Source organism: Lampris incognitus, chromosome 15, assembly GCF_029633865.1.
Source record: "Lampris incognitus isolate fLamInc1 chromosome 15, fLamInc1.hap2, whole genome shotgun sequence".
In the NCBI taxonomy this organism is placed as follows: domain Eukaryota; kingdom Metazoa; phylum Chordata; class Actinopteri; order Lampriformes; family Lampridae; genus Lampris; species Lampris incognitus.
In genome coordinates, this window is record NC_079225.1 from 20,235,196 (window position 1) to 20,256,730 (window position 21,535).

General features: G+C 45.2%; 7 non-coding genes across 7 annotated transcripts; all 7 read right to left on the reverse strand.

The window, feature by feature from the left end:
* Positions 1–1,236: 1,236 nt before the first annotated feature.
* Positions 1,237–1,428, reverse strand: LOC130125778 (U2 spliceosomal RNA). The gene has a single exon (XR_008811625.1). It is a non-coding gene; the product is annotated as a U2 spliceosomal RNA (small nuclear RNA).
* Positions 1,429–3,472: 2,044 nt separating this feature from the next.
* Positions 3,473–3,664, reverse strand: LOC130125803 (U2 spliceosomal RNA). The gene has a single exon (XR_008811648.1). It is a non-coding gene; the product is annotated as a U2 spliceosomal RNA (small nuclear RNA).
* Positions 3,665–5,708: 2,044 nt separating this feature from the next.
* On the reverse strand, positions 5,709–5,898 carry LOC130125812 (U2 spliceosomal RNA). The gene has a single exon (XR_008811656.1). It is a non-coding gene; the product is annotated as a U2 spliceosomal RNA (small nuclear RNA).
* A 2,044-nt stretch (positions 5,899–7,942) lies between these two features.
* LOC130125768 (U2 spliceosomal RNA) lies at positions 7,943–8,134 on the reverse strand. Its single transcript, XR_008811615.1, has one exon. It is a non-coding gene; the product is annotated as a U2 spliceosomal RNA (small nuclear RNA).
* A 2,042-nt stretch (positions 8,135–10,176) lies between these two features.
* Positions 10,177–10,368, reverse strand: LOC130125805 (U2 spliceosomal RNA). The gene has a single exon (XR_008811650.1). It is a non-coding gene; the product is annotated as a U2 spliceosomal RNA (small nuclear RNA).
* Positions 10,369–12,411: 2,043 nt separating this feature from the next.
* LOC130125785 (U2 spliceosomal RNA) lies at positions 12,412–12,603 on the reverse strand. The gene has a single exon (XR_008811631.1). It is a non-coding gene; the product is annotated as a U2 spliceosomal RNA (small nuclear RNA).
* Positions 12,604–14,645: 2,042 nt separating this feature from the next.
* Positions 14,646–14,837, reverse strand: LOC130125752 (U2 spliceosomal RNA). The gene has a single exon (XR_008811598.1). It is a non-coding gene; the product is annotated as a U2 spliceosomal RNA (small nuclear RNA).
* Between the last annotated feature and the right edge of the window lie 6,698 nt (positions 14,838–21,535).

Here is a 21,535-nt window from a genome sequence, read left to right on the forward strand (position 1 = left end):
TCTTGCTGGAACCCTTCTGTCACAAAAAACTCCTCACACTCTTCTCCACCCACTCCACCCTGCCTGCACTCTCGTCTTCTCCCCTCTTCTACACTCCCCGTTACTTTGGAAAGTCGACCCCAAGTATTTAAACTCATACGCCTTCATCGCCTCTATTCCTTGCATCCTAACCATTCCACTCGTCTTCCCTTTCATATGTATTCCGGCTTGTGCCTTCTGACGTTCATTCCTCGTCTTTCCAGTGCATACCGCCACCTCTACAGGCTCTCCTCAACCTGCACCCTACTCTCGCTACACATCACAATGTCATCTGCAAACATCATAGTCCACGGAGACTCCTGCTGATCTCGCCCGTCAACCTGTCCATCGCCATTGCAAACAAGAAAGTGCACAGAGCCAGTCCTTGATGTAATGCCACCTCCACCTTGAACCCATCTGTCATTCCGAACGCACAACTCACCGCTGTTAGTCTTCCCTACCCACATACCCTGCGCCACTCCTATATAGGTTACTGCAACTCCCGACTCCCGACTTCTTGATGCAATACCAAGCCTCCTCTCTCGGCACCCTGTCATATGCTTTCTGTAAACGATGCAACTCCTTCTGGTGTCTTTTTAAATTGTTTAGATCTGGACTTTAAAAGAATTTTTTTTTGACAATATTGCGGATATTTTGCTGTCCAGTCTCTCTGTGTGCATTCTTTAAAACTTCTTACTGTGAGTGTCACATTTCTGGCAATACAGTAATACATGGTCCACTGTTTCTTCCTCTCGAAAATAGTCCCACTTTCCATTATTATGCTTTCCAAACACATAGAGCTAAGTGTTTAGACCAGTATGAGCATTCTTTAGTCTTACCACTCTTCTGCTCTTGTATTTCATCGTCCAGACCTGCAATCCCACGTAAGAGGTCAGTCCACGTTGTTTAACTATAGCTTGAAACGTTCGAATACGGTTGGAAAGGACAGTATGAATACACAAGTGAATGGATTACACATGTATCCGCAAAGGAAATGAACCACTACTTGAGTGCCGGGAGATATGTTATTAGCGCGACGTGACCTCGCCACGACTGATAATATTCTTAATAATAGTCAAACTCCCGGCGTACATACTTGGCTATCGTCAAAGAAGATGACATAGATCCGTCTGAACACAAGTAGAGTGTCGTGCCGACAATGATGGACCCGATTGTGACAGTAACTAAAGAAACATATCTTAATATTCAATACAACGAAAGGAGTGCACCGTTCCTAGAAGTACTGCAACACCAGGTCGATGCGTGGAGTGGACGGAGCAAGCCCCGATTCCATATCCCTGTTGCAAAAATCAATTTAATATATAGTCCACGGAATAGGGGACGTATCAGATATTAAACTGATAAGAACAGATACTACACTTGATCTTAGCCAAAAGGCCGAGAAGCGATACTGGTGTGAAGGTGAGCTGCGAGCCGCACTCGCGTACATATAAATACCATCGACGGGTCCACCACAAACCACATGCCGCTCATTGTTCTACAACGAAAGTTCTTGCATACTGCAAATAAGTAAGATGTATACAAGTCTTATCGCTCACTTAATGTACAAAAACAAAGGGATTAAAAAGAAGACGTCGGCTATCTTTAGTCACGCGGTGCCACTGCAGCCAATGGGAAATGATTAAAAATGACGTGATAAAGTCAGTCCATTTAAGAAGGACGGATGCGATTAACATGCTCCCGTTTTCTACTGTGGCACAACCGCATGATGCATACAAACAGAATCGTTGAATGAAATGACAGGGATTTCTAACTGTTCCCGCTAGGGGTCGCCACAGCGGATCACCAATTTCAGACTTGTCCTGTCCTCTGCATCTTGCTCTGGCACACCAGCCACCTGCATGTCCTCTCTCACCACATCCATAAACCTACTCTCTGGCGTTCCTCTTTTCCTCTTGCCTGGCAACTCCATATTCAGCACCCTTCTCCCAAAATACCCAGCATTTCCCCTCCGCACTCGTCCAAACCATCTCAATCCTGGCTCTCTCGCTTGCTTTGTCTCCAAACCGACCAACGTGAGCTGTCCCTCTAATATACTCTTTCCTAATCCTGTGCTTCTTCGTCAATCATAATGAAAACTTTAGCATCTTCAACTCTGCCAGTCCAGCTCCGTCTCCTGTCTTTTCATCAGTGTCACTGTCTCCAAACCGTATAACATAGCTGGTCTTACAACCATCTTGTAACGCTTCCCTTTAACTCTTGCTGGAACCCTTCTGTCACAAAAAACTCCTCACACTCTTCTCCACCCACTCCACCCTGCCTGCACTCTCGTCTTCTCCCCTCTTCTACACTCCCCGTTACTTTGGAAAGTCGACCCCAAGTATTTAAACTCATACGCCTTCATCGCCTCTATTCCTTGCATCCTAACCATTCCACTCGTCTTCCCTTTCATATGTATTCCGGCTTGTGCCTTCTGACGTTCATTGCTCGTCTTTCCAGTGCATACCGCCACCTCTACAGGCTCTCCTCAACCTGCACCCTACTCTCGCTACACATCACAATGTCATCTGCAAACATCATAGTCCACGGAGACTCCTGCTGATCTCGCCCGTCAACCTGTCCATCGCCATTGCAAACAAGAAAGTGCACAGAGCCGGTCCTTGATGTAATGCCACCTCCACCTTGAACCCATCTGTCATTCCGAACGCACAACTCACCGCTGTTAGTCTTCCCTACCCACATACCCTGCGCCACTCCTATATAGGTTACTGCAACTCCCGACTCCCGACTTCTTGATGCAATACCAAGCCTCCTCTCTCGGCACCCTGTCATATGCTTTCTGTAAACGATGCAACTCCTTCTGGTGTCTTTTTAAATTGTTTAGATCTGGACTTTAAAAGAATTTTTTTTTGACAATATTGCGGATATTTTGCTGTCCAGTCTCTCTGTGTGCATTCTTTAAAACTTCTTACTGTGAGTGTCACATTTCTGGCAATACAGTAATACATGGTCCACTGTTTCTTCCTCTCGAAAATAGTCCCACTTTCCATTATTATGCTTTCCAAACACATAGAGCTAAGTGTTTAGACCAGTATGAGCATTCTTTAGTCTTACCACTCTTCTGCTCTTGTATTTCATCGTCCAGACCTGCAATCCCACGTAAGAGGTCAGTCCACGTTGTTTAACTATAGCTTGAAACGTTCGAATACGGTTGGAAAGGACAGTATGAATACACAAGTGAATGGATTACACATGTATCCGCAAAGGAAATGAACCACTACTTGAGTGCCGGGAGATATGTTATTAGCGCGACGTGACCTCGCCACGACTGATAATATTCTTAATAATAGTCAAACTCCCGGCGTACATACTTGGCTATCGTCAAAGAAGATGACATAGATCCGTCTGAACACAAGTAGAGTGTCGTGCCGACAATGATGGACCCGATTGTGACAGTAACTGAAGAAACATATCTTAATATTCAATACAACGAAAGGAGTGCACCGTTCCTAGAAGTACTGCAATACCAGGTCGATGCGTGGAGTGGACGGAGAAAGCCCCGATTCCATATCCCTGTTGCAAAAATCAATTTAATATATAGTCCACGGAATAGGGGACGTATCAGATATTAAACTGATAAGAACAGATACTACACTTGATCTTAGCCAAAAGGCCGAGAAGCGATACTGGTGTGAAGGTGAGCTGCGAGCCGCACTCGCGTACATATAAATACCATCGACGGGTCCACCACAAACCACATGCCGCTCATTGTTCTACAACGAAAGTTCTTGCATACTGCAAATAAGTAAGATGTATACAAGTCTTATCGCTCACTTAATGTACAAAAACAAAGGGATTAAAAAGAAGACGTCGGCTATCTTTAGTCACGCGGTGCCACTGCAGCCAATGGGAAATGATTAAAAATGACGTGATAAAGTCAGTCCATTTAAGAAGGACGGATGCGATTAACATGCTCCCGTTTTCTACTGTGGCACAACCGCATGATGCATACAAACAGAATCGTTGAATGAAATGACAGGGATTTGTAACTGTTCCCGCTAGGGGTCGCCACAGCGGATCACCAATTTCAGACTTGTCCTGTCCTCTGCATCTTGCTCTGGCACACCAGCCACCTGCATGTCCTCTCTCACCACATCCATAAACCTACTCTCTGGCGTTCCTCTTTTCCTCTTGCCTGGCAACTCCATATTCAGCACCCTTCTCCCAAAATACCCAGCATTTCCCCTCCGCACTCGTCCAAACCATCTCAATCCTGGCTCTCTCGCTTGCTTTGTCTCCAAACCGACCAACGTGAGCTGTCCCTCTAATATACTCTTTCCTAATCCTGTGCTTCTTCGTCAATCATAATGAAAACTTTAGCATCTTCAACTCTGCCAGTCCAGCTCCGTCTCCTGTCTTTTCATCAGTGTCACTGTCTCCAAACCGTATAACATAGCTGGTCTTACAACCATCTTGTAACGCTTCCCTTTAACTCTTGCTGGAACCCTTCTGTCACAAAAAACTCCTCACACTCTTCTCCACCCACTCCACCCTGCCTGCACTCTCGTCTTCTCCCCTCTTCTACACTCCCCGTTACTTTGGAAAGTCGACCCCAAGTATTTAAACTCATACGCCTTCATCGCCTCTATTCCTTGCATCCTAACCATTCCACTCGTCTTCCCTTTCATATGTATTCCGGCTTGTGCCTTCTGACGTTCATTCCTCGTCTTTCCAGTGCATACCGCCACCTCTACAGGCTCTCCTCAACCTGCACCCTACTCTCGCTACACATCACAATGTCATCTGCAAACATCATAGTCCACGGAGACTCCTGCTGATCTCGCCCGTCAACCTGTCCATCGCCATTGCAAACAAGAAAGTGCACAGAGCCGGTCCTTGATGTAATGCCACCTCCACCTTGAACCCATCTGTCATTCCGAACGCACAACTCACCGCTGTTAGTCTTCCCTACCCACATACCCTGCGCCACTCCTATATAGGTTACTGCAACTCCCGACTCCCGACTTCTTGATGCAATACCAAGCCTCCTCTCTCGGCACCCTGTCATATGCTTTCTGTAAACGATGCAACTCCTTCTGGTGTCTTTTTAAATTGTTTAGATCTGGACTTTAAAAGAATTTTTTTTTGACAATATTGCGGATATTTTGCTGTCCAGTCTCTCTGTGTGCATTCTTTAAAACTTCTTACTGTGAGTGTCACATTTCTGGCAATACAGTAATACATGGTCCACTGTTTCTTCCTCTCGAAAATAGTCCCACTTTCCATTATTATGCTTTCCAAACACATAGAGCTAAGTGTTTAGACCAGTATGAGCATTCTTTAGTCTTACCACTCTTCTGCTCTTGTATTTCATCGTCCAGACCTGCAATCCCACGTAAGAGGTCAGTCCACGTTGTTTAACTATAGCTTGAAACGTTCGAATACGGTTGGAAAGGACAGTATGAATACACAAGTGAATGGATTACACATGTATCCGCAAAGGAAATGAACCACTACTTGAGTGCCGGGAGATATGTTATTAGCGCGACGTGACCTCGCCACGACTGATAATATTCTTAATAATAGTCAAACTCCCGGCGTACATACTTGGCTATCGTCAAAGAAGATGACATAGATCCGTCTGAACACAAGTAGAGTGTCGTGCCGACAATGATGGACCCGATTGTGACAGTAACTGAAGAAACATATCTTAATATTCAATACAACGAAAGGAGTGCACCGTTCCTAGAAGTACTGCAATACCAGGTCGATGCGTGGAGTGGACGGAGCAAGCCCCGATTCCATATCCCTGTTGCAAAAATCAATTTAATATATAGTCCACGGAATAGGGGACGTATCAGATTTAACTGATAAGAACAGATACTACACTTGATCTTAGCCAAAAGGCCGAGAAGCGATACTGGTGTGAAGGTGAGCTGCGAGCCGCACTCGCGTACATATAAATACCATCGACGGGTCCACCACAAACCACATGCCGCTCATTGTTCTACAACGAAAGTTCTTGCATACTGCAAATAAGTAAGATGTATACAAGTCTTATCGCTCACTTAATGTACAAAAACAAAGGGATTAAAAAGAAGACGTCGGCTATCTTTAGTCACGCGGTGCCACTGCAGCCAATGGGAAATGATTAAAAATGACGTGATAAAGTCAGTCCATTTAAGAAGGACGGATGCGATTAACATGCTCCCGTTTTCTACTGTGGCACAACCGCATGATGCATACAAACAGAATCATTGAATGAAATGACAGGGATTTCTAACTGTTCCCGCTAGGGGTCGCCACAGCGGATCACCAATTTCAGACTTGTCCTGTCCTCTGCATCTTGCTCTGGCACACCAGCCACCTGCATGTCCTCTCTCACCACATCCATAAACCTACTCTCTGGCGTTCCTCTTTTCCTCTTGCCTGGCAACTCCATATTCAGCACCCTTCTCCCAAAATACCCAGCATTTCCCCTCCGCACTCGTCCAAACCATCTCAATCCTGGCTCTCTCGCTTGCTTTGTCTCCAAACCGACCAACGTGAGCTGTCCCTCTAATATACTCTTTCCTAATCCTGTGCTTCTTCGTCAATCATAATGAAAACTTTAGCATCTTCAACTCTGCCAGTCCAGCTCCGTCTCCTGTCTTTTCATCAGTGTCACTGTCTCCAAACCGTATAACATAGCTGGTCTTACAACCATCTTGTAACGCTTCCCTTTAACTCTTGCTGGAACCCTTCTGTCACAAAAAACTCCTCACACTCTTCTCCACCCACTCCACCCTGCCTGCACTCTCGTCTTCTCCCCTCTTCTACACTCCCCGTTACTTTGGAAAGTCGACCCCAAGTATTTAAACTCATACGCCTTCATCGCCTCTATTCCTTGCATCCTAACCATTCCACTCGTCTTCCCTTTCATATGTATTCCGGCTTGTGCCTTCTGACGTTCATTCCTCGTCTTTCCAGTGCATACCGCCACCTCTACAGGCTCTCCTCAACCTGCACCCTACTCTCGCTACACATCACAATGTCATCTGCAAACATCATAGTCCACGGAGACTCCTGCTGATCTCGCCCGTCAACCTGTCCATCGCCATTGCAAACAAGAAAGTGCACAGAGCCGGTCCTTGATGTAATGCCACCTCCACCTTGAACCCATCTGTCATTCCGAACGCACAACTCACCGCTGTTAGTCTTCCCTACCCACATACCCTGCGCCACTCCTATATAGGTTACTGCAACTCCCGACTCCCGACTTCTTGATGCAATACCAAGCCTCCTCTCTCGGCACCCTGTCATATGCTTTCTGTAAACGATGCAACTCCTTCTGGTGTCTTTTTAAATTGTTTAGATCTGGACTTTAAAAGAATTTTTTTTTGACAATATTGCGGATATTTTGCTGTCCAGTCTCTCTGTGTGCATTCTTTAAAACTTCTTACTGTGAGTGTCACATTTCTGGCAATACAGTAATACATGGTCCACTGTTTCTTCCTCTCGAAAATAGTCCCACTTTCCATTATTATGCTTTCCAAACACATAGAGCTAAGTGTTTAGACCAGTATGAGCATTCTTTAGTCTTACCACTCTTCTGCTCTTGTATTTCATCGTCCAGACCTGCAATCCCACGTAAGAGGTCAGTCCACGTTGTTTAACTATAGCTTGAAACGTTCGAATACGGTTGGAAAGGACAGTATGAATACACAAGTGAATGGATTACACATGTATCCGCAAAGGAAATGAACCACTACTTGAGTGCCGGGAGATATGTTATTAGCGCGACGTGACCTCGCCACGACTGATAATATTCTTAATAATAGTCAAACTCCCGGCGTACATACTTGGCTATCGTCAAAGAAGATGACATAGATCCGTCTGAACACAAGTAGAGTGTCGTGCCGACAATGATGGACCCGATTGTGACAGTAACTGAAGAAACATATCTTAATATTCAATACAACGAAAGGAGTGCACCGTTCCTAGAAGTACTGCAATACCAGGTCGATGCGTGGAGTGGACGGAGCAAGCCCCGATTCCATATCCCTGTTGCAAAAATCAATTTAATATATAGTCCACGGAATAGGGGACGTATCAGATATTAAACTGATAAGAACAGATACTACACTTGATCTTAGCCAAAAGGCCGAGAAGCGATACTGGTGTGAAGGTGAGCTGCGAGCCGCACTCGCGTACATATAAATACCATCGACGGGTCCACCACAAACCACATGCCGCTCATTGTTCTACAACGAAAGTTCTTGCATACTGCAAATAAGTAAGATGTATACAAGTCTTATCGCTCACTTAATGTACAAAAACAAAGGGATTAAAAAGAAGACGTCGGCTATCTTTAGTCACGCGGTGCCACTGCAGCCAATGGGAAATGATTAAAAATGACGTGATAAAGTCAGTCCATTTAAGAAGGACGGATGCGATTAACATGCTCCCGTTTTCTACTGTGGCACAACCGCATGATGCATACAAACAGAATCGTTGAATGAAATGACAGGGATTTCTAACTGTTCCCGCTAGGGGTCGCCACAGCGGATCACCAATTTCAGACTTGTCCTGTCCTCTGCATCTTGCTCTGGCACACCAGCCACCTGCATGTCCTCTCTCACCACATCCATAAACCTACTCTCTGGCGTTCCTCTTTTCCTCTTGCCTGGCAACTCCATATTCAGCACCCTTCTCCCAAAATACCCAGCATTTCCCCTCCGCACTCGTCCAAACCATCTCAATCCTGGCTCTCTCGCTTGCTTTGTCTCCAAACCGACCAACGTGAGCTGTCCCTCTAATATACTCTTTCCTAATCCTGTGCTTCTTCGTCAATCATAATGAAAACTTTAGCATCTTCAACTCTGCCAGTCCAGCTCCGTCTCCTGTCTTTTCATCAGTGTCACTGTCTCCAAACCGTATAACATAGCTGGTCTTACAACCATCTTGTAACGCTTCCCTTTAACTCTTGCTGGAACCCTTCTGTCACAAAAAACTCCTCACACTCTTCTCCACCCACTCCACCCTGCCTGCACTCTCGTCTTCTCCCCTCTTCTACACTCCCCGTTACTTTGGAAAGTCGACCCCAAGTATTTAAACTCATACGCCTTCATCGCCTCTATTCCTTGCATCCTAACCATTCCACTCGTCTTCCCTTTCATATGTATTCCGGCTTGTGCCTTCTGACGTTCATTGCTCGTCTTTCCAGTGCATACCGCCACCTCTACAGGCTCTCCTCAACCTGCACCCTACTCTCGCTACACATCACAATGTCATCTGCAAACATCATAGTCCACGGAGACTCCTGCTGATCTCGCCCGTCAACCTGTCCATCGCCATTGCAAACAAGAAAGTGCACAGAGCCGGTCCTTGATGTAATGCCACCTCCACCTTGAACCCATCTGTCATTCCGAACGCACAACTCACCGCTGTTAGTCTTCCCTACCCACATACCCTGCGCCACTCCTATATAGGTTGCTGCAACTCCCGACTCCCGACTTCTTGATGCAATACCAAGCCTCCTCTCTCGGCACCCTGTCATATGCTTTCTGTAAACGATGCAACTCCTTCTGGTGTCTTTTTAAATTGTTTAGATCTGGACTTTAAAAGAATTTTTTTGACAATATTGCGGATATTTTGCTGTCCAGTCTCTCTGTGTGCATTCTTTAAAACTTCTTACTGTGAGTGTCACATTTCTGGCAATACAGTAATACATGGTCCACTGTTTCTTCCTCTCGAAAATAGTCCCACTTTCCATTATTATGCTTTCCAAACACATAGAGCTAAGTGTTTAGACCAGTATGAGCATTCTTTAGTCTTACCACTCTTCTGCTCTTGTATTTCATCGTCCAGACCTGCAATCCCACGTAAGAGGTCAGTCCACGTTGTTTAACTATAGCTTGAAACGTTCGAATACGGTTGGAAAGGACAGTATGAATACACAAGTGAATGGATTACACATGTATCCGCAAAGGAAATGAACCACTACTTGAGTGCCGGGAGATATGTTATTAGCGCGACGTGACCTCGCCACGACTGATAATATTCTTAATAATAGTCAAACTCCCGGCGTACATACTTGGCTATCGTCAAAGAAGATGACATAGATCCGTCTGAACACAAGTAGAGTGTCGTGCCGACAATGATCGACCCGATTGTGATAGTAACTGTAGAAACATATCTTAATATTCAATACAACGAAAGGAGTGCACCGTTCCTGGAAGTACTGCAATACCAGGTCGATGCGTTGAGTGGACGGAGCAAGACCCGAATCCATATCCCTATTGCAAAAATCAATTTAATATATGGTCCCCGGAATAGGGGACGTATCAGATATTAAACTGATAAGAACAGATACTACACTTGATCTTAGCCAAAAGGCCGAGAAGCGATACTGGTGTGAAGGTGAGCTGCGAGCCGCACTCGCGTACATATAAATACCATCGACGGGTCCACCACAAACAACATGCCGCTCATTGTTCTACAACGAAAGTTCTTGCATACTGCAAATAAGTAAGATGTATACAAGTCTTATCGCTCACTTAATGTACAAAAACAAAGGGATTAAAAAGAAGACGTCGGCTATCTTTAGTCACGCGGTGCCACTGCAGCCAATGGGAAATGATTAAAAATGACGTTTTAAAGTCAGTCCATTTAAGAAGGACGGATGCGATTAACATGCTCCCGTTTTCTACTGTGGCACAACCGCATGATGCATACAAACAGAATCGTTGAATGAAATGACACCGATTTCTAACTGCTCCCGCTAGGGGTCGCCACAGCGGATCACCAATTTCAGACTTGTCCTGTCCTCTGCATCTTGCTCTGGCACACCAGCCACCTGCATGTCCTCTCTCACCACATCCATAAACCTACTCTCTGGCGTTCCTCTTTTCCTCTTGCCTGGCAACTCCATATTCAGCACCCTTCTCCCAAAATACCCAGCATTTCCCCTCCACACTCGTCCAAACCATCTCAATCCTGGCTCTCTCGCTTGCTTTGTCTCCAAACCGACCAACGTGAGCTGTCCCTCTAATATACTCTTTCCTAATCCTGTGCTTCTTCGTCAATCATAATGAAAACTTTAGCATCTTCAACTCTGCCAGTCCAGCTCCGTCTCCTGACTTTTCATCAGTGTCACTGTCTCCAAACCGTATAACATAGCTGGTCTTACAACCATCTTGTAACGCTTCCCTTTAACTCTTGCTGGAACCCTTCTGTCACAAAAAACTCCTCACACTCTTCTCCACCCACTCCACCCTGCCTGCACTCTCGTCTTCTCCCCTCTTCTACACTCCCCGTTACTTTGGAAAGTCGACCCCAAGTATTTAAACTCATACGCCTTCATCGCCTCTATTCCTTGCATCCTAACCATTCCACTCGTCTTCCCTTTCATTTGTATTCCGTCTTGTGCCTTCTGACGTTCATTCCTCGTCTTTCCAGTGCATACCGCCACCTCTACAGGCTCTCCTCAACCTGCACCCTACTCTCGCTAGACATCACAATGTCATCTGCAAACATCATAGTCCACGGAGACTCCTGCTGATCTCCTCCGTCAACCTGTCCATCGCCATTGCAAACAAGAAAGTGCACAGAGCCGGTCCTTGATGTAATGCCACCTCCACCTTGAACCCATCTGTCATTCCGAACGCACAACTCACCGCTGTTAGTCTTCCCTACCCACATACCCTGCGCCACTCCTATATAGGTTGCTGCAACTCCCGACTCCCGACTTCTTGATGCAATACCAAGCCTCCTCTCTCGGCACCCTGTCATATGCTTTCTGTAAACGATGCAACTCCTTCTGGTGTCTTTTTAAATTGTTTAGTTTTGGGCTTTAAAAGAATTTTTTTTGACAATATTGCAGATATTTTGCTGTCCAGTCTCTCTGTGTGCATTCTTTAAAACTTCTTACTGTGAGTGTCACATTTCTGGCAATACAGTAATACATGGTCCACTGTTTCTTCCTCTCGAAAATAGTCCCACTTTGCATTATTATGCTTTCCAAACACATAGAGCTAAGTGTTTAGACCAGTATGAGCATTCTTTAGTCTTACCACTCTTCTGCTCTTGTATTTCATCGTCCAGACCTGCAATCCCACGTAAGAGGTCAGTCCACGTTGTTTAACTATAGCTTGAAACGTTCGAATACGGTTGGAAAGGACAGTATGAATACACAAGTGAATGGATTACACATGTATCCGCAAAGGAAATGAACCACTACTTGAGTGCCGGGAGATATGTTATTAGCGCGACGTGACCTCGCCACGACTGATAATATTCTTAATAATAGTCAAACTCCCGGCGTACATATTTGGCTATCGTCAAAGAAGATGACATAGATCCGTCTGAACACAAGTAGAGTGTCGTGCCGACAATGATCAACCCGATTGTGACAGTAACTGAAGAAACATATCTTAATATTCAATACAACGAAAGGAGTGCACCGTTCCTAGAAGTACTGCAATACCAGGTCGATGCGTGGAGTGGACGGAGCAAGCCCCGATTCCATATCCCTGTTGCAAAAATCAATTTAATATATAGTCCACGGAATAGGGGACGTATCAGATATTAAACTGATAAGAACAGATACTACACTTGATCTTAGCCAGAAGGCCGAGAAGCGATACTGGTGTGAAGGTGAGCTGCGAGCCGCACTCGCGTACATATAAATACCATCGACGGGTCCACCACAAACAACATGCCGCTCATTGTTCTACAACGAAAGTTCTTGCATACTGCAAATAAGTAAGATGTATACAAGTCTTATCGCTCACTTAATGTACAAAAACAAAGGGATTAAAAAGAAGACGTCGGCTATCTTTAGTCACGCGGTGCCACTGCAGCCAATGGGAAATGATTGAAAATGACGTGATAAAGTCAGTCCATTTAAGAAGGACGGATGCGATTAACATGCTCCCGTTTTCTACTGTGGCACAACCGCATGATGCATACAAACAGAATCGTTGAATGAAATGACAGGGATTTCTAACTGCTCCCGCTAGGGGTCGCCACAGCGGATCACCAATTTCAGACTTGTCCTGTCCTCTGCATCTTGCTCTGGCACACCAGCCACCTGCATGTCCTCTCTCACCACATCCATAAACCTACTCTCTGGCGTTCCTCTTTTCCTCTTGCCTGGCAACTCCATATTCAGCACCCTTCTCCCAAAATACCCAGCATTTCCCCTCCGCACTCGTCCAAACCATCTCAATCCTGGCTCTCTCGCTTGCTTTGTCTCCAAACCGACCAACGTGAGCTGTCCCTCTAATATACTCTTTCCTAATCCTGTGCTTCTTCGTCAATCATAATGAAAACTTTAGCATCTTCAACTCTGCCAGTCCAGCTCCGTCTCCTGTCTTTTCATCAGTGTCACTGTCTCCAAACCGTATAACATAGCTGGTCTTACAAGCATCTTGTAACGCTTCCCTTTAACTCTTGCTGGAACCCTTCTGTCACAAAAAACTCCTCACACTCTTCTCCACCCACTCCACCCTGCCTGCACTCTCGTCTTCTCCCCTCTTCTACACTCCCCGTTACTTTGGAAAGTCGACCCCAAGTATTTAAACTCATACGCCTTCATCGCCTCTATTCCTTGCATCCTAACCATTCCACTCGTCTTCCCTTTCATATGTATTCCGGCTTGTGCCTTCTGACGTTCATTCCTCGTCTTTCCAGTGCATACCGCCACCTCTACAGGCTCTCCTCAACCTGCACCCTACTCTCGATACACATCACAATGTCATCTGCAAACATCATAGTCCACGGAGACTCCTGCTGATCTCCTCCGTCAACCGGTCCATCGCCATTGCAAACAAGAAAGTGCACAGAGCCGGTCCTTGATGTAATGCCACCTCCACCTTGAACCCATCTGTCATTCCGAACGCACAACTCACCGCTGTTAGTCTTCCCTACCCACATACCCTGCGCCACTCCTATATAGGTTGCTGCAACTCCCGACTCCCGACTTCTTGATGCAATACCAAGCCTCCTCTTTCGGCACCCTGTCATGTGCTTTCTGTAAACGATGCAACTCCTTCTGGTGTCTTTTTAAATTGTTTAGTTTTGGGCTTTAAAATAATTTTTTTGACAATATTGCGGATATTTTGCTGTCCAGTCTCTCTGTGTGCATTTTCTAAAACTTCTTACTGTGAGTGTCACATTTCTGGCAATACAGTAATACATGGTCCACTGCTTCTTCCTCTCGAAAATAGTCCCACTTTGCATTATTATGCTTTCCAAACACATAGAACTAAGTGTTTAGACCAGTATGAGCATTCTTTAATTTTACCACTCTTCTGCTCTTGTATTTCATCGTCCAGACCTGCAATCCCACGTAAGAGGTCAGTCCACGTTGTTTAACTATAGCTTGAAACGTTCGAATACGGTTGGAAAGGACAGTATGAATACACAAGTGAATGGATTACACATGTATCCGCAAAGGAAATAAACCACTACTTGAGTGCCGGGAGATATGTTATTAGCGCGACGTGACCTCGCCACGACTGATAATATTCTTAATAATAGTCAAACTCCCGGCGTACATACTTGGCTATCGTCAAAGAAGATGACATAGATCCGTCTGAACACAAGTAGAGTGTCGTGCAGACAATGCTCGGCCGGATTGTGACAGTAACTGACAAAACATATCTTAATATTCAATACAACGAAAGGAGTGCACCGTTCCTGGAAGTACTGCAATACCAGGTCGATGCGTGGGGTGGACGGAGCAAGCCCCGATTCCATATCCCTGTTGCAAAAATCAATTTAATATATGGTCCCCGGAATAGGGGACGTATCAGATATTAAACTGATAAGAACAGATACTACACTTGATCTTAGCCAAAAGGCCGAGAAGCGACACTGGTGTGAAGGTGAGCTGCGAGCCGCACTCGCGTACATATAAATACCATCGACGGGTCCACCACAAACCACATGCCGCTCATTGTTCTACAACGAAAGTTCTTGCATACTGCAAATAAGTAAGATGTATACAAGTCTTATCGCTCACTTAATGTACAAAAACAAAGGGATTAAAAAGAAGACGTTTGCTATCTTTAGTCACGCGGTGCCACTGCAGCCAATGGGAAATGATTAAAAATGACGTGATAAAGTCAGTCCATTTAAGAAGGACGGATGCGATTAACATGCTCCCGTTTTCTACTGTGGCACAACCGCATGATGCATACAAACAGAATCGTTGAATGAAATGACACCGATTTCTAACTGCTCCCGCTTGGGGTCGCCACAGCGGATCACCAATTTCAGACTTGTCCTGTCCTCTGCATCTTGCTCTGGCACACCAGCCACCTGCATGTCCTCTCTCACCACATCCATAAACCTACTCTCTGGCGTTCCTCTTTTCCTCTTGCCTGGCAACTCCATATTCAGCACCCTTCTCCCAAAATACCCAGCATTTCCCCTCCGCACTCGTCCAAACCATCTCAATCCTGGCTCTCTCGCTTGCTTTGTCTCCAAACCGACCAACGTGAGCTGTCCCTCTAATATACTCTTTCCTAATCCTGTGCTTCTTCGTCAATCATAATGAAAACTTTGGCATCTTCAACTCTGCCAGTCCAGCTCCGTCTCCTGACTTTTCATCAGTGTCACTGTCTCCAAACCGTATAACATAGCTGGTCTTACAACCATCTTGTAACGCTTCCCTTTAACTCTTGCTGGAACCCTTCTGTCACAAAAAACTCCTCACACTCTTCTCCACCCACTCCACCCTGCCTGCACTCTCGTCTTCTCCCCTCTTCTACACTCCCCGTTGCTTTGGAAAGTCGACCCCAAGTATTTAAACTCATACGCCTTCATCGCCTCTATTCCTTGCATCCTAACCATTCCACTCGTCTTCCCTTTCATATGTATTCCGGCTTGTGCCTTCTGACGTTCATTCCTCGTCTTTCCAGTGCATACCGCCACCTCTACAGGCTCTCCTCAACCTGCACCCTACTCTCGCTACACATCACAATGTCATCTGCAAACATCATAGTCCACGGAGACTCCTGCTGATCTCGCCCGTCAACCTGTCCATCGCCATTGCAAACAAGAAAGTGCACAGAGCCGGTCCTTGATGTAATGCCACCTCCACCTTGAACCCATCTGTCATTCCGAACGCACAACTCACCGCTGTTAGTCTTCCCTACCCACATACCCTGCGCCACTCCTATATAGGTTGCTGCAACTCCCGACTCCCGACTTCTTGATGCAATACCAAGCCTCCTCTCTAGGCACCCTGTCATATGCTTTCTGTAAACGATGCAACTCCTTCTGGTGTCTTTTTAAATTGTTTAGATCTGGGCTCAATCCTGGCTCTCTCGCTTGCTTTGTCTCCAAACCGACCAACGTGAGCTGTCCCTCTAATATACTCTTTCCTAATCCTGTGCTTCTTCGTCAATCATAATGGAAACTTTACCATCTTCAACTCTGCCAGTCCAGCTCCGTCTCCTGTCTTTTCTTTTTTTATACTTTTTATTTAGTATTTTCAGCTTAAGATATGACATACAAACAAACCTACAGTAAGTCTACAAAAATAATAATAAAAATAAAAAACATGGGGGCTCCTCTGTTGACAGTATTATGATTTGTGTCCAATGAGTTCAAACGTCTTGTTTAGTTGATAGCATCCTCTATTCCTCTAATGTAGGCAGATCATTTCTCCCATTTCCTGTGAATGATCGCTCCTCTGGACCTCAGACAGAAAGTTATCTTTTCCATTGCATAGATTTCTTTAACTCTGTCCATACACTGATTGAGACTTAGGGTCTCAGGTTTGTACCAGTTCTTTGAAATTGTTTTTTACAGGCCATTAATAGTATTTTGCACAGATACCAGTCTTTCTTTTTAATCACATCGTCTTTCAAAGTACAGAAATACAACACTTTAACATCATTAGGAATCTTATATCTCAAAATCTTTCCCACAATTAGGCATATATTTTCCCAGAAAGGTTGGATTTTTGGGCATAACCAGAAGATATGGGAGTGATCAGCGTTCATGTTTCCGCACTGCCTCCAGCACTGTTCCTGTGATTGAGAAAATTTGCTCTTTATACGTGGTGTAATAAAGTAGCGGATCAAATTTTTCCAACCAAATATTCTCCACTTCTTTGAATTTGTGGATGAATGCTGTGCACTCCACATTGAACACCAATCTTCCTGTGATATTTCTATGTTTAATTCTTTCTCCCATTTTACTTTAATATATCCTGTGTTGTTCCCGTTCTGTTTCTGAAATCCCTGATATATTTTGGAAACAGTTTTTTTATTCTTTTTTTATAGGCATCAGTCAGAATATCTATCACTGCATTGCCCTCTCTAGACAATGTTGGTTTTATTCTTTTATCATAGTAATCTCTTATTTGCAGGTATCTGAAAAAGTCTTTATTTTCAAGTCCAAATTCCTTTTGTAATTCCCCAAAACTTTTAAAAAGTCCACTGAGTTAGTGTGCATACTGCTGTAATGCCCTTGTCCCACCACTGTCTGAAACCGACATCACTGACTCCTGGTTTAAATTTAGGATCTAGAGCAGGCCAAGTTAATAATTTGATGTCTCCCTCCATTTTATATTCCTTCACCATCTTACTCCAAATATCCATTGTTTGTTTAATAATTTCCTTATTGCTTTGTTGAGAGATTGTATTTCCTATGTCTCCTAATGTTGCTTGAATTTAGAACGTATCTAACTTCCCCTCTATATCTTTCCATCTTGCCTGATACAGGGGGCAGCATGTACAAACCAGGAACCTCCCTTGGACTGCATAAAAGTATTGTTTCAGGTTGGGCAGGGACAATCCGCCCTCCTCTTTTTGTAATTGAAGTGTTTTATACCTGACCCTTGGTTTCTGTCCGGCCCAGATAAATCTAGATACGAGTTTCCCCGCGCTTAAGCATATCAGCTTCTTCACGCCTCAGGGCGCCTACGCTTCCGATGGCCTTACGGTCGCTCCATCCCACTTGTGACACCAATGTAGCGAATTCGGGGGGCAGCCTGGGAGACCGTCGCCGCGGCCGGGACGCGAACCTGTGTTTCCCGCTCCGCAAGCGACAACGTTAATCAGTCGACTAAAGGGTCCGACCCGTTAGTCAAGGACCAACGTGTCTACTTATCCATGCACGTTACAATATTCTGCTTCCGAGTTGTATTTTCTTTTTCCACACCTCTCTCAAGACTCCCTCTTTGGTGGTGAATTCCAGGAAATTCACAATGATGGGTCTCGGCTGGGCTCCGTCTGCAGGCTTCTGTGCGAGCGGTCGATGCGCTCTTTGAATTTGGAAATTAAAATCCTCCGACAAATTAAGTTCACGTCTGAGCAGGTCTTGTACAAATTTAGCCGCCGACTCACCCTCTTCTCCCTCTATAACTCCATAGATACGGAGATTGTTTCTTCTCGATCTGGACTCCAGGTCGGTTAATTTGTCTTGGAGAGTTTTTTGTTCTTTTAATGAGATGATGAGAGCGTTGTTTGCTTCCTGTGCCCACTGCTCCAGCTTTTCAATCCACGACTCTGCCTCGCTAACTCTGCCGCTCTGTAGCCGCTGCTCAGCGGCGACTCCAGTGAGCTGGTGGTTTATGTCTCGTTTGAAAGCCTCCAAGTCTTCTCTCACAACGCTCCTCAATGTTTCCCCAAATGCACGGAAGGCAGTTTTAAATTCCGTTTTTGAGCCCCGTATCTCCGCGCTGATGGTTTCTAAACCCGAGCACCTCTTTGTAGTGATATAACGCCATGTATATCCACTGGAACTACACTAGGTGTTATGTACTACCCGGACTGTTATTATGGTTACACCACTACCATGTATGGTTATTACGTCTGCCTACTGAGCCACGATTAAATCTGAGTTCTATAACCCGGTGTGGTCATTGATCCTCGACCAATACCACCCCAAGTATTACTTCATGGTGGCAGCGGTAAAGTACTCTCTATGAAGAATGAAGATAGACTGATAAAATTGTCCGTGGATAATTTCTGTCATCATTCACGCAAGAGTGCGCCGGAGCTGAGCTAGCCGCAAAGCTAACTAGCTAGCTAGTAACAGGAGACGTCATGGCATCTTATCTACCGACGATGAATTGGTCCGACCCGGACCTGGGTGAGGCAATTTCACTGTATAAACAGAAAATGACTCTGTATTTAGAAGATGAAGAAATAAATGGCGCAGCTAAACAAGCTAGGAAAATATGTCGTGGAATCGGAGATGAAGGATTAAAAAGACTGAACGCCAGTGGTCTCACCGATGATGAAAAGAAAAAGCCTGCCAAACTATGGGACTTCTTTGAAAAACAGCTAAAGTTGAACGTAAATTTCAGAATCCATAGACTGCAACTGATGCAACACAGACAGAAACCAGATGAGAATATTGATGATTTTGTGACCAGAGCCAGAACACTAGCACAGACATGTCAGTTTTCAGACGAAGAGCTTAACGAGCGTATGGTTGAGCTTATTATTGCGAGCACGCCCCATGATGCCCTGAGGAATGATCTATACAGCAAACCAAAAGGATATTCCTTAGCAGAGGTTCTGGCCGAGGGACGAAAATATGAAGCCCTGACAGCAGGCAATGAACAGTTAGACAAACAGCCTGTCACACAATGAGAGAATCCACGCTGTGGACAGGGACCGCATATGTCGTAACTGTGGGAGAAGCCACAAACCACGTCGATGTCCTGCATATGATGATGAATGCAATGCGTGTGGTGCAAAAGGTCACTGGGAGCGGTGCTGCAGGAAGGCCAAACGAGAGTGCCAGGAACACTCCAGCCAGAGCAGGAGCGGGGGAAGTAAGTCCCACACACCACAAGACAAACAGCACAAGCGCAAAACCTATATAGACAAAAAGCAACAGAGCAGGACTCGCATACATGCTGTAGAGAGTAACAGTGAAACAGACAGTGAGAACGAAAGTACTTACCAGAAACAGTTCCAGCTGCATGAGTGTCCCGTTGAGGTTCTGTGAAGCGGGTTCTTGCTCTCCTCAGTGCATGGGGGTGGTGAATTTCCCGCAGGTGGTACCTGCCACGTCTGAGTTTGTTCCCATTTGATGTTTGCACAATGTAGCTCCTTGGCTCATCGCACTTTTGTACGACGGTGGCTGGATACCAAGTCCCTTTTTCCTTGTTTAGGACAGATACGTGCTGTCCGGGACCGAGTGGAGGTAGTTCTCTGCCGCTGCTGTGGTCATGATGTTCCTTCTCATGTTTGCTGTTCTCTGCTCCAGGTGGAGTCGGTTTTCCTCCTTGCCGGTGTGGTCATTGATCCTCGACCAATACTACCCCAAGTATTACTTCACTCTTCGCCTCGCATTCAGCCAGGTGCGCTGCGTCATGGCCGCCCTCTTCCTCCATTTCACCGTTAGCTAGCGATTTCTCCATTTCGTGTTTCGCCGTGTTTTTGGTCTGAGTGATTCGAGTTTTCCTTCCCATTCCAAGTTTTCCTCGGTTACATTCCAGTCAGTGTGATTTCTAGCCCTATTTATTCGAGTTTTCGAGGTGTTTTCACTCCTGACTATCGAGAGCTCCGATACCACGCAGCCTACCACTCCATATCCAGACCGGAAGTCGCCCCCGTCTTTTCATCAGTGTCACTGTCTCCAAACCGTATAACATAGCTGGTCTTACAACCATCTTGTAACGCTTCCCTTTAACTCTTGCTGGAACCCTTCTGTCACAAAAAACTCCTGACACCCTTTTCCACCCACGTCTTCTCCACTCCCCTGTAAGACAGCGTTGCCAATATTGCTGCTTCATCGAGTCCGGCCATAGTCGGATCTGACGAGACTGGGGCGCGAACCCCGGCCCCAGTGGGCAACTGTATCGACATAAAGTTGATGCTCAGACCGCTACACCACCGCGGACTAGGGAACAAACACTTCAAAACATAATTCTTAGTAGGATTAAACAAAAGTAGTATATCTATATTCCTGCTAAGTGGAGGCACCGTAGCCAATTAAAATTCATTTTTGTATAAAAGAAAAAGGGTTAGCTTAGGAATTTCATTTATTGTGCACAGGTTAGCACGGCAGCCATTTATTAAAAGTACACAGGGCCCCGCCCATCGTACTACAAAACCAGTTATACAGTGCAAACTATATAGCTACGTGGGACGGGATACTTTCTAATTAAAAACCTTTGCTCAGTTTAAGTCAAACGCAATTCTCAGCATAGAACATTTTAAACCTTTCTTTAACTTAGCACGTTGTACACATGGCAAGTATGAGTAATCCTTCACAGCTAGACTTAAGTAACTGGTGTAGAGGAGAGGAGATAGATGAAGCTCATGCCCTTATGGTACATGGTATTCCTGAAGGTGAAGACATCACCAGTATTGAAGAAACCATAGCAACTATAAAGCACTAGGCAGGGTTAGAGTAAAAGGCAAAATGTTTGATGTCAGAGATCAGACCTTAACTGTAATATGTGAGTGCCGTGAAGTAGTTGATTCCTCAAAAGTCCCACCAGAAATAGCTCCAATCAAAGAAGGTGATAAGTGGAGGACAGAGATAGCTCAGCCAAAAAGACAGTTCAGACAATTTCTTAGAGAAACTGGTAAAATTT